Genomic DNA, 7,158 nt, shown 5'->3' with positions numbered 1-7,158 from the left:
TTACATGTTCTCCCCGTGTTGGCGTGGGTTTCCTCTGGGTGCTTTGGTTCCCCCACAAGTCCAAACACATGCGCTATAGGTGAATTGGGTATGCTAAATTGTCTGTAGTGTATGAGTGTGAATGAGTGTGTATGGATTTTTCCTAGTGATGGGTTGCAGCTTGAAGGGCATCTGCTGATTAAAACATATGCTGGATAAGTTGGTGGTTCATTCAGCTGATATTGAATATTAATGAATGAATATTAGTGAGTCAGATGAAAACACTAGCTGTTAAGTGACTAAATAACAAGTCAAGAACATATTCTTTCAGTTTAGTTGTAACATTTGCCCACGAGTCTCATTTGTTAAACCAGTTATAAAATGTTACATTTGAAGTCATTCAGGCCACATAATTATACTACGGCTAAATTTGGTTTTTAGTCCAGTCTTGACTTATTAGTGTTGCCAGAAATTGCACAGGAATAAACCTAACCTAAACACTTCATCTTTAATAAATAAGCCATGAACAGTACCAAAATATCAAGACCCACATCTATAAACTCCTGAAAACTATAAATGTCCTGAAAAGACTTCTCTGTTTCCACTGTTTTCAGATCAATCCCTCTCTATTATAGCTTGTGTTTTTCAAAAGACAAAGACTGATGCTTTGTGCTACTAGCTTTTCTTATGAGTATTTGCTTTTTTATGATACAATTCTTGTTGTGTTCTTCATTGATAAGTTGCTTTTTGTTAATTTAGTAAATGTAAAGTAAACTGAATCTGAATTACCACTTAATAACGTAATAAGTGGACATGGCAACAATATTTAGGTCTTTGTTGAGAGTGACTTTAGTTAAAAATCTTTGTCAAATTTGCGTAATTACCCTAGTTAAAGGTGCAGTAGGTGATAGTCTTCAGAAACATGTTTTGTTGTGCTGGTTGAAAGTCTCTTAACATACCAATAGTAATGATTAAAGTAAATGATCTAAATGTGTTTATACCAAGCGGCAACCTCCCACTCTCCCTCGGGAAGCCAATATGGAAGTAACTGAAACTGCAATTCATCTAAATTCCGCTAGTCCTGGCTCCATAATAGAGCAAATTGCAATTGAGCCCACTGTTAGAATGGCCAACTTTACAACAGAAAAAAAGGTGTTTACAGCCTGGTACAAAGAACGATTTTGGTTCATATAGCTATTATTACCCTCCATGACAACTGTGAGGGGAGTGAATTTTTTTATAACTCATCCATTTCCTTTATTTTAGGTTATATTAAGTTTGCATAGTTAAGGGCGTGGCCACTTGAGTGACAGCTAGGTCTTTAGCTGAATCCGGCAGATTAGCCACTGATCTCGGCATATTCATCGTATTTTTGTGTTGTTTTATGTGGCTTTACACAGTCAGCTGCCTTTTGGACTTATTTCTTACAATTATCAGATGATATGGGATGCTGTGTGCATTTAATTGTGCTCACAAACCATTCACGTGGCCTCGTTTCCCATGTGAGTAAAGTTATATACTTGTATACCATTTCTATAAATGTATTTGTTTTATTTAAGATCATTTATCATTTATAATTTTCTTTAGACCCGTAAAGCACTCCAGAATCTGACAGATTGATTAGCTGTAGGCTCTAGAACAGTCATCTGAAGCGTTATCATACAATGTTGTGCTGGATTTTATCAATAGTCTTGCATTTACTAACACAGACTATATCTGAAGTGTTTGGAAGTAATTCGCATTTTCCTCCTGTAGAAAAACGTCATAAGAACAATGTTTAGTGGCTCAATGTATTACAGCAGTGTTTTTAGAAATCTAAACACTTTATTGATATAATGTACAGCCAAGCACATGTGGTCAGAACACAAACGAGTCGCAGGTAATAAAGTATCAAGCGTTTCTCCCACCTTAAAGTCTGTCTGCCAGGTCTAAGCAAAGTGCCAGCAGGTGTCTGTAGCTCCGGTCACGCTCCGCCTCTTTGCCCTTGTTTGGTATCCCGCCGTGGGTGCGATGACGCGCGAACAAAATGGCGACGGTTGGCCGCGCCTACTTTTAGCTTCTTTTGCAGTGTTCAGAAACCTATGGGTGACGTCACGGATACTACATCCATATATTTTACAGTCTATGGTTTATACGTATTTTTATATTCTGTGTAAGGCATAAAACTATAAAATGTTCATCCAATTAAAATTTGTCGGGCCAACAATTCCCATAATTCTGATAAGTAGCACAAACTGTCTGTCAACAAATGTAGATTTGTACATCTGCGCACTTGTTCAAGCAGATCCGCCATTTGCACGTGCACGTGCGCTGCGCTCAAGTGCACACGAGAGAGTGACAGCAGTAAAAACAAATGCTGAATCAAAACTTTAAAATCCTGAATCAGTATTGGAGTTAGTTTTGCACGCTGGAGGAAGCACGACACCATGGCTGAAGTATTTCTTTTAGACAGGTAATGTTCTGTTTTAAAACTCTTTTAGTCACACAAAGCTGATGTAAATTGTGTTGTTATGAATGGGTTATATGCACAGAAATCTTGTTCAGCCACTGAAATCTCCCGGAGAAAGATTGATGTGACTATTTTTAGTTTCATAAGGGACCTTTTACAGCATCGATAATGTAGATTTTTAGTTTAACAACAAATCATCAGTAAATAGCGCTATTCCTCCTAGCCTGCGTTACTGAGCTGAAGTTGGTTTTATATTCACATTGGTTCATTTTTAAACAATGACAACCTGTGATGAGCTCCCTATATTGTTTACCATGCTACTCTGAATATTCGCTCTGAAATAGAATGTAAGTGTGGCTTAGTAATAAGTGTAATTCCTGCACCCTCCCTGGTCAACCACTAAGCATACAGTAGTCGCTTTAGGACAAAGCATGTGAGAGAGTGAGACCAGCAATCCTTGCATGCATGAAATATTGCACATTATGACAAGTTTTGCTTTCTACACATCTGAACATGTGCTAGATATAATACTGTTTTTGTTGGGAATTGTAGTAGTATTATAAAGTACTATAATGTTTAATAACTGGCGAATGACATGATCTAGTGGGTTGTCTGCTGTCCTTTTTACCCTAGTGGTACTCACTGCAGAGCCACATGGGCAGAGCTGAGCTCCAGCAAGGGGGATCTTGAGCTCCAACTCCTCCTTGCTGCACTTCTTCTAGTGATGTAACTGGAGTGCGTGTTTGGAATATTCATGAGATGTGGCTTTAGACGGCAGAGGAGGGACTGTGTTTTCAAAGCTATTATGCTAACGGTTAGCATTTTGGCAGATCACCTACTGCACCTTTAACTCTTTAAATGTCACTTTAAGCTGAATACTAGTATCTTGAAAAATATCTAGTCAAATATTATGTGCTGTCATCATGACAAAGATAAATAAATCAAGTTATTAGAAATGATTTATTAAAATTATCATGATTAGAAATGTGTTGAACAAAATCTTCTCTCCATTGAACAGAAATTTGAGGCATAATAATAATAATAATAATAATAATAATTCCTTACATTTATATAGCATTTTTCTGGACTCTCAAAGCGCTTTACACATTGGGGGGATCTCCTCATCCACCACCAGTGTGCAGCACCTGGATGACATGATGGCAGCCAAATTGCTCCAGACCGCACACCAGCTGATTGGTGGAGAGGAGACAGAGTGATGAAGCCAATAGGCCTTTTTCACACATGTGGGATTGGAATGCGGAAGAACCGTTATTTCCGGTCTAAGCAATAATGGCTGAAGCAACATTGAGGTGTCACTGTAGCATCCCTTATTGCTCTAGCTATAAGCGTCCTCAACCATCTTTGAGTTTTCACGTTTTTCCCAGCTGTAAATATGACAGGAAGAAGTGGGTGCATGTCATTCGACACGATCAGTCTCTGACTTTTAACATCCTCAGAGGCAGCATGTTTGCAGCCGTGTGTAGGATTTGCTGCTGTGTAGGATTTAAATCAAACTTGGCTTATCAACACATACATAAAACATGTGCATATACACCTATAAATGACTCACATATACACCTATACTATTGGATGTTCAAAACGTCATATATGAAACTTGCGTATATACATATAAACTTGACGCAAGCATACACCCACATGCACATATATAAGCTCCATCCTTGCATTAACACCCACATTAACACCTACATACATTTAAATTCCATGCATGCAAACATACCTGTTCACAATTGCATATACATATAAACTCGAGGCATGCATACACCCACATGCGCACACACACATACATATAAACTCCATCCTTGCATAAGCACCCACATTAACACACACATACATATAAACTCGCTGCATGTAAACATACCTGTACACAATTGCATATACATATAAACTCGAGGCATGCATACACCCACATGCGCACACACACATACATATAAACTCCATCCTTGCATAAGCACCCACATTAACACGCACATACATATAAACTCGCTGCATGCAAACATACCTGTACACAATTGCATATACATATAAACTTGATCCGTGCATTTACACCCACGACAACACCCGCACATACACACAAACTCTCTGCATGCAAACACATCTATACTGGCATATAGCCACAATGCCTAAACTCAACGCATGTATAAACACCCAAATAACATACAAAATAAAATTACAAACACATTTATCACGAATCAGGTTATAGCTTATGAAAAAGAATGTGATTAATAGAGGTATTACATCTTTTAAATAATGAAAATGTTCAATAAAATAATTAGAAATATTAGTCGATATAAATACACTATATAAAATATATAAGAAATATTTTTATGTTTAACCATTTAATTTAATTAGGTAATTACATACACTAATGTAAATGGACAGATAGAACCCTTAAAGGACGTTCAAGTTAAAAAGCAAGCAGAACTATGAATATACTCAAACTAAACTCCTCTTTTCTATTGCAAATGTTAATGTAGCCTATACCCTTCTTTTTATTTATTATTTTATAATTATTATTACTTTTTTAAATGTTTTTTTACGATGTGGATGTCCTAATTGCAAGATTTTGGTATCATTATGACTGTTAAATATTCAGCATATACAAAAAATGCTGATAAAGTTTCTGTTCATCACGTTGGTCAAGTTAACCCCCACCAACCAGCTATATTTGTCCTCCGGACACTCCTTTCCTGTTTAATAAGTACTACTTATATGTTTGCAATGGCTGGCATCCATGTACGTACAGAATAGTAATGGTCCAGGTTCCCTCTTATCACATATTTATTACATCACATATTATACATGTATTTAAACATTTATTATTATATACGCTACCTCTCTTATATCTCTTAGTGAAGTTTTCAAACTAATTTCGAGAGGAGCACGTGATATGATTGACTGCAGCTGGCCACTCATCTACATTCACTAGTTAGCCAATCAGAATAACCCCAACTCACTATAAGTAGCCTAGCTAGAACTACTCTCTTATCTTCGTTTTCCGAAGAAACCCCCTATCCACCCCTTCTCCTCCTTTTTTCTTCTACCACGGGGAGCTCTCGAGAACCACCTGATCTCGTACTCCCCTCATATGCTCTATGGACCAGGCGGGAGCCCTGGGCTCACCTATCTCCGAGCTCAGGGTTCTCTCCCGGGACAGCATGCCAAACCTGCTAACAGTTGTCAAACAATATCTAAGTGTGAACTCTTGAAACGGTTTAAAACTACTCTTGAGCCTACGCTATGATAAAGGTACATTTTGCACAAATGTAAATAGCCTTTCCTAAACCATGCTAACGTATGGATCGTCACCCACCTTCGTAATTAAAAATGTAATTTTTGTGTTGGAAAACGTATATCCTTTATTAAGTTTAGAGTGTGAACCGATAGAATGTTGATCCACAAGACAATACAGATCCGCTGAGGTAAATCAAGAGGTAGTGAAAACTAGCATCTTTGTATCTGACAGATACTAGCTTACCTGTTTCCATTGCTCCGGCCGGAAGTATCAATACGCATCTATCGCTGTACCGGATGTGCGTTGGGCCGTCCGTGAAAAAGGCCTATTATGATATGAGGTTGGTTAGGAGGCCATGATGGACAGAGGCCAGTGGGCAAGTTTTGCCAGGATGCTGGGGTTAAAGCCCTACTCTTTTTCGAAGGACATCCTAGGGATTTTTAATGACCACAGAGAGTCGGGACCTCAGTTAAACGTCTCATCTAAAAGACTGTGCTCACTGAGCAGTATAGAGTCCCCATCAATACACTGGGGAGTTAGGACCCACACAGACCGCAGGTTGAGCGCCCCCTGTTGGCCTCACTAAAACCTAGCTTTCCCATGTGGTCTACCATCTAGGTACTGACCCTTCTTAGCTTCAGTGGGCGACCAAGTGAGAATTGCAGAGAGCTGGCTGCCGGAATATGAATGTGAATAATATATAATATATATATATATATGAATGGGAATATGAATATACAGGATAATTCTGACTTAACTGTATATAAATGTTAATGTTTCTGCATTTTTCTTTCAGCCAACTGCCTAAAAGCACCAATATTACAATCCACCAGCTTCAGGATCCAGAGAAAGACACTGAGGAGGAGTGAGAAGTACAGTACATTAGGTACACACACACATATGTCGCCATAAGAGACTGAACTGGAAAATGTGTAAAGTTTGTTCTGTATGCCTGTATACATTAGCTTTTATTTATTTAGAGAAAAACTGTTTAGTGTTTAAGGAAAAACAGTTGAGTGTTTTTAGGATGTTTTAAAGTTTCTCAGGCTTCCTTCACATCATTTCTTATTCATCTGGTATTTAGCAGAAATGTTGAGTTTGTGTCTGTTCACACCTGCTGATGACAGTTTGAGTGTGTTCATCTTTAGTGTTTATCAGCTGAAACCAGCATCCTCTGTAATGAACCACAAAACTGCTCCTCGGTATTGTTAACCATTGTATTTTTTTGGTCACACACACTGAAAGACTGAAACACACTCAGACACAAAAACACACACAGAAACACACTCACAAACACACGCAAACAGAAACATTCACATACACAAACACAAAGAAACACAATCACAGGCACTTACAGACATACACAGACACTCAGACACACACACACACACACACTAACAGAAATACTCACAGACAAACACACGCAGAAACACACTTACAAACACACACAGACTTACAGAAACACTCACAGACACAC

The sequence above is a fragment of the Danio aesculapii genome, chromosome 17 (genome assembly GCF_903798145.1).
Source record: "Danio aesculapii chromosome 17, fDanAes4.1, whole genome shotgun sequence".
Taxonomy (NCBI): domain Eukaryota; kingdom Metazoa; phylum Chordata; class Actinopteri; order Cypriniformes; family Danionidae; genus Danio; species Danio aesculapii.
Note: the sequence above shows the minus strand (reverse complement) of the source record.